Source organism: Dipodomys ordii, unplaced genomic scaffold (genome assembly GCF_000151885.1).
Source record: "Dipodomys ordii isolate 6190 unplaced genomic scaffold, Dord_2.0 Scaffold8, whole genome shotgun sequence".
Lineage (NCBI taxonomy): Eukaryota > Metazoa > Chordata > Mammalia > Rodentia > Heteromyidae > Dipodomys > Dipodomys ordii.
In genome coordinates, this window is record NW_012267224.1 from 26384067 (window position 1) to 26390168 (window position 6102).

A 6102-nucleotide genomic window follows, 5' to 3' on the forward strand; every position below is an offset into this window, starting at 1 on the left:
TGCTTTTGCTGGTTAATTGGAGATCAAAATTGCTTGGATCCTTGACTGCTGGCTTCAAGCCACAATCCTCAGATCTGAGCCTCTTGAGTAGCTAGGATTACAGGGTGAGGCCCCAGTGCCTTGTTGAAAGATCAAAGTTGATATCATACCAACATGCACTTCAGTTATATGCAGCAAAAGAACTCTGGTTTCTTTGGCAGAAATCCTGAGATTGGCTCAGAGTGGGTAAGGTTGGTGGGGTGCCGTTCTTGAGCCAGTCACTGGAGGCAGGAGTAGTCTGATTGACCAGGTCTTGTTAATTGAGGTGACACTGTGATTGCCCTACCCCTCTGAGCTACAGGAGCTGAGTGAGGAGCAGTAATGTTTCCAAGAAAACTGGCCAGGAAAAGCCCACTAGTAGTCACAATGTTCTCCAACATGAATCTTTTCACTCAAAATAATCAAGAGGCTAGGAAGGTGGCTCAGTGGTAGAGTGCTTGCCTAACATGCATGAAGCCCTGGGTTCGATTCCTCAGTACCACATGAACAGAAAAAACTGTAAATGGCACTGTGGCTCAAGTGGTAGAGTGCTAGCTTTGAGCAAAAAGAAGTTCAGGGACAGTACCCAGGTCCTGAGTTCAAGCCCCAGGACTGGCAAAAAAAAAATCAAGAGCAGAAGGGGTTCAGGTGGTAAAGTGCCAGCCTTGAACAAAAAAAGCCAAACAAGAACACAAGTCCCTGAGTTCAAGCCCCAGTACTGGTACAAAAACCATAACAAAACAAAATGCCTAACAGCAGGTGGAGGAAGAGATGAGATCAGGCTGGTTTAGGATGGATACTGTAGTGACGCAGGGTTATCTTGTGCTGAGGATGAACTAGACCAAGTGCTGTATATTTGTCCATCTCTGTCATATCTCCATCCAATCACAAGCTAGATTTCTTAGAAAAGCTGTTTCTTACCATGTGTTAGTACATTATTGTCGAAATGTTGAAAAGCATTTCTCTCTTATACGTCCTTGCATTTGGTTTTTCATAGTAGGCAATTTGGCTGCATTTATATTCATCACGTATTTTGTTCTGGAAGAATGTATTTTGTTATGAAAGCTCCTCATACCACTAGGAGAATTTTCAGTATCACTATCAATATATCAGCAAAACCTGGGCTGGCTTTTTTATTTTTTCTGTCCTGAGAATATTTAAAATAAGTGACGAAACTCAAATATATATGTATATATACATGTATATGTTCATAATTGTAAACATATATAAATGTATATCAACTGAAAAAGAAAACTGAAACCCGTGGAATTCTCTCAATCAAGAAAACAATTAATTTGTTCATGATAATATTAGAATACTCAGTAATAAAAAAAAGGCTGGGTATATTATTGCTCTCTCTCTTCCTTTTACAAAGTTACAATTTAAATTGAGCTTTGTTTGTGATATAATACATAGAGCTCTTGCACAAAACGAGACAAAACTAACAAGAAGACTTTCTTATGAATAGGAAAGAAATGAATGTATTTTTTAATTTAAAGGAAACCGTATTTAAAATGCAATTTTTGGAAAATATAATAAAGCGGAATATAAATATTGTGAGCAGATGTTTCTGAAGGCACGTCTGTGATGAATAGCACCACCTGGATCCATGCACAATGAGAAGAAGGTGAGCGTGCACCTGTTCCTTTCTTTAAGAAGATGTTATCTTCGCACCAAATAATAAACAAGTATGGTCGTTTCCATAAAAATGTAATATTCAATTTGCCAAACTGCTTAGAAAAAGAAATATTGATAAGAAAGTAAATGGCTTAGGATGTAGATGGCTTCTGCAAGGCGTAGTTGGATTTTGGATTTCTTTGTTTACTTGCAATAGCTTAAAGATTAAACTGTTTAGCATGGATTCATGTTCTACATAGTTAAAAGCAGGCACAAAACTGGAATGGACAGGACCACTACCACCATCACCGGCATTTCCAGGCTTCTATTAGCTCTTACCTCACAGAGAGTCTCCGTGGGAGACAGGAGCCATGCATCCAGGGTGGGTGGGCGGACTGCCTTCATTCAGTTAATCATCTATCTGTGTCCATGCTCACTGCAGTATGGTTTTGCAGTAACTGGCAGAAGAGGCAGAGCTTCTTTTTCCATTCTCTGCCTGTAGACTGTGGAATAGAGGACAAGGGCTGGACATTGTGGGATAGACCTATCATCCCAGTTATTTGGGAGGAAGAGCACTTGAATCAACGAGTTCAAGACCAGCCTGAGGAAAGCCAAGCAGGAGCATAAGGCCCTGTGTTCAAGCCTCTGGACTGGCACAAAACACAAGCAAATGAACCAACCAGCCTGAGCACATAACAAGAGCTCTGTCTCAAAATAAAAACAAGTATAAGTAAATGAAAAACAGTTTAAATCCTGGGTTTTATTTTTATTTTATTTTTATGGTTCAGGGTCTGGGCACTGAACCTGAGTGTTTTTGCTCTCAAGACTAGCCCTTTACCACTTGAACCACAGCTCCATTTCTGTTTTTTTGTTTGTTTGTTTTGGTGGTTAATTGGAAGTAAGAGTCTCAAGCACTTTCTTGCAAAGGCTCGCTCTGAACTTTGGTCCACAGATACAACCCCCTGAGTAGCCAGGATTACCAGTACTCCCCACAAGTGCCAGGCTTTTATTTGTTTGTTTGTTTTTTGACAGAGTCTGGCTGCACAGTCCAGGCTGGGCCCAAACTAAGGCTCTGTCTTCCTTGGGTTGTTATTATATAGCATGTGATGCTGTGTTCGGCCCCAAATGTATTTCCATTCTCTCTTGTCCAGCATTGTTACTGGCTAGAGAGGTCACAGAGAAAGGAAGGAAGTTCTGGCTGCAAGGGCGTGTTCCTGGCAGCCTGTGGTAACCCACCCCCACTCATGTGAGAGCCACCGAGATCCGCAGAGCTGAGCCTTCCACAGGGGCTCAGCCCTTCACCACCAGCAGGTGGGCTTTGAATAGCTCATCTCAGGATGGAGGGATCCAAGGTATTAAAGGATTTGGGGAACCTCCAGCTGCTGTTCTTGAACTCCTGGGAAACCGATGTGTGGGAAGGGACTTCCTGGAGAAGGAGACAAGGAGAGAACACAGTGGCAGAATGGAAAGGATGGCCAGACAGATAGAGCCTATGAGAAGCCCCTGACACAGTGATGCTGATGCTCACACCTATAATCCTAGCCTTCAGGAGCCTGAGATCCGAGGACCATAGTTTAGAAGCTAGCCTGGGCAGGAACATCCATGAAACTTATTTTCAATTAACCATTTAAAGGCATAAAGTGGAGGTGTGGCTCAACTGGTAGTACATGAGCCTTGAGGGGGAAAATTAAGGAACAGCACTTGGGCCCCAAGTTGAAGCCCCGGTACTGGAAGAAGGAGAGGGAGAAGGGAGAAGAGAGAAGGAAAAAGGTGAGGGAATAGAGAAGAAGAGGAAGAGGAGAGGGAGGGAGGGAGGGAAGCAAGGAGGAAGAGGAGGAGGAGGAGGAGGAGGATAAGCTCCTTATAAAACAGAAAAAGTGGTCCTGGGAGTGTGGCTTAGTGGTAGAGTGCTTGCCCAGCATGCAGGAAGCCCTGGGTTGCATTCCTCAGCACCACATAAATAAGAAAAAGCCAGAAATGATTCTGTGGTTCAAGTGGTAGAGTGCTAGCCTTGAGCAAAAGAAGCTCAGGGACAGTGCCTAGGCCCTGAGTTCAAGCCCCAGGACTGACAAAACCAACCAACCAACAAACAAACACCCCCCCCCACACACACACAAACAAAACTAACCCAAAACCAAACAGAAAAGAGTCTCTGCATCAGGAAGGGGGAAGGGGTGGACCTGCTCTGGTGAGGGGCTCTTTCCTTCCTCACCGTCTCTAGACAGGGCACTCTGTCCTCAGCAGGCTTGCCCCCAGCCGACCAGCCTGTGTGCTGGCCTGTGGCTTCTCTGAGAAGCAGACTTTTGGCTCCATGCTTTGTTGATGCAGTGACTATACCCAGCAAGACTTGTCTTCTGTCATCTGTGTAGAGATTCTGCAGTCTCTGTTCTGAAGGGACCCCGTGGGAGAGGAGAGATTAGGAACAGATGTGATTATCACAGTATGAAAGCAAAAAAGAAAAGAAAAGAAAACAAATCCAAGGGTGTTAGATACTTTTCTGCACTGGTCAACACCCCTGGAAATCAAGCCAGGCTTTTCCAGAGTTTGCCTTTTTGGCATGGGCATTTGGATTGGGGAGTGTCCCAAACAGACAGCAGGGGGCGCTCTTTGATGTTTCTCTTGAAAATAGATTCTGCTAGAACAGACAGTTTGATGTGCAAAATATGTTGGATCAGTACCTTCTTGCCCAGGTGTTTCCCAGACCAGTTCTTTTTTGGTCAGTTGTAGGACTTGAACTCACTGCCTGGGCATTGTCCTTGCTATTGTTTTATTGCTTTGAGCCATAGCTCTACTTCCAGTTTTCTGGTGGTTCAATTGGAGATAACAATTTCAGAGAGACTCATCTGCTGGGGCTGACTTTGAACTGTGATCTTCCTAGGTAGCTAGGCTCACAGGCATGAGCTACTGGCACCCAGCTAAGACTACTTCTTTTAAGTGTGAATATCACAGCACAATATTACTGGATATTTTTTTTAATGCAGTGAACTTGTAATTTTCCATCCTAGTTACAAGCCTTTTTTTAAAAAACCAACTCCTGAATACAGCCATGTGGAAAATATTATTCTCCAAATTTCCTCTGCTGCAAAGCTTTAGATGACATTTTCCTTCCACCTAATGGTGTTTATCCTGCAGCTGACAAGGTACCTTGACAAGAGACCCTGAGAATTCTCTAGAGGCCAAGAGGAAGCCTGGACACCACTGGGGGTGGTCTGAGCACAGTGTGTCCAAAAGCCAACTCTCCCGATCCTGGATCTGGAGGACATATTTTTCATCCTTCAAAGAGCAGTACTGCTGGCTGTGACAGTTTTTCTTCCAGAGCCTGAACTGGAATGTTGGCTTCACGTTCTCATTAAGAAAAGCCACGCCATTCTCACAGGTCTAAAAGGAGTGCTCTGATATTGCTGAAAAGCTTCCAGCTGGTTCCTGTCCTTTCTACAGTCTTCCCTGTTCTTCCCCTTCCAGCAGATGGGTTATGGTAAGTCATAGATAAGATGACTGAAGTGCGTGACTCAGTGACATTGTGAAGTTCTGGAGCGACTCAGTCAGGAGCTCCAAGGTTGGATGTACATTAGTGTGGCCAAGAAATGAGATTTATAGTAACTTGCACAAATTTCATACTCCTTTGCAGACAGGCTCTCCCAGAGGGTCTTATTAAATACATATGCTTATTTTGAAGCAAAGAAACTCAATGGATACAAAAGCAGAGAGAGAAAACCTGACCTTTATTTCCAAACATTTATTTAGGTTGCAATTTTTCCTAATAAAATAGCACATAAATGCAAAATTTCATATGCCTTCGTGAGCTTATTTATACTAAAATTTTACGTTTATTTTAGTGTACTTGCTTTCTTCCTTTCCCTTTCCCTCTTTCCTTTCTTTCTCTTTCTTTCCTCCCTCTTTTCCTCTCTCCATTTCCCTTCCCTTCCCTCTCTCTTTTTTCCTCTTTCTCTCCTCTACTCCTTCCTTCCTCCTTCCCTCCCTCCCTCCCTTCTTTCTTTCTTTCTTTCTTTTTTTCTTTCTTTCCTCCCTCTCTCCCTTCTTCCCTCCCTCTCTCTTTCCTTCCTTTCTTTCTTTCTTTCTTCCTTTATTTCTTCTTTCCTCCTCCTTCCCTCCCTCCCTCCTTTCCTCCCTCTCTCTTTCCTTTCTTTCTTTCTTTCTTTCTTCCTTTCTTTCCTCCTCCTTCCCTCCTTCCCTCCCTCCCTCCTTTCCTCCCTCTCTCTTTCCTTTCTTTCTTTCTTCCTTTCTTTCCTCCTCCTTCTCTCCTTCCCTCCCTTCCTCCCTCCCTTCCTTCCTTCCTTCCTTTCTTCCATCCTTCCTTTCTTCCTTCCTCCCTCCCTCTCTCCCTCCTTCCCTCCCTCCCTCTCTCTCTCTTTCCTTTCCTTCCTTCCTTCCTTCCTTCCTTCCTTCCTTCCTTCCTTCCTTCCTTCCTTCCTTCCTTTCTTCCTTCCTTCCTTTCTTTCTTCTTTC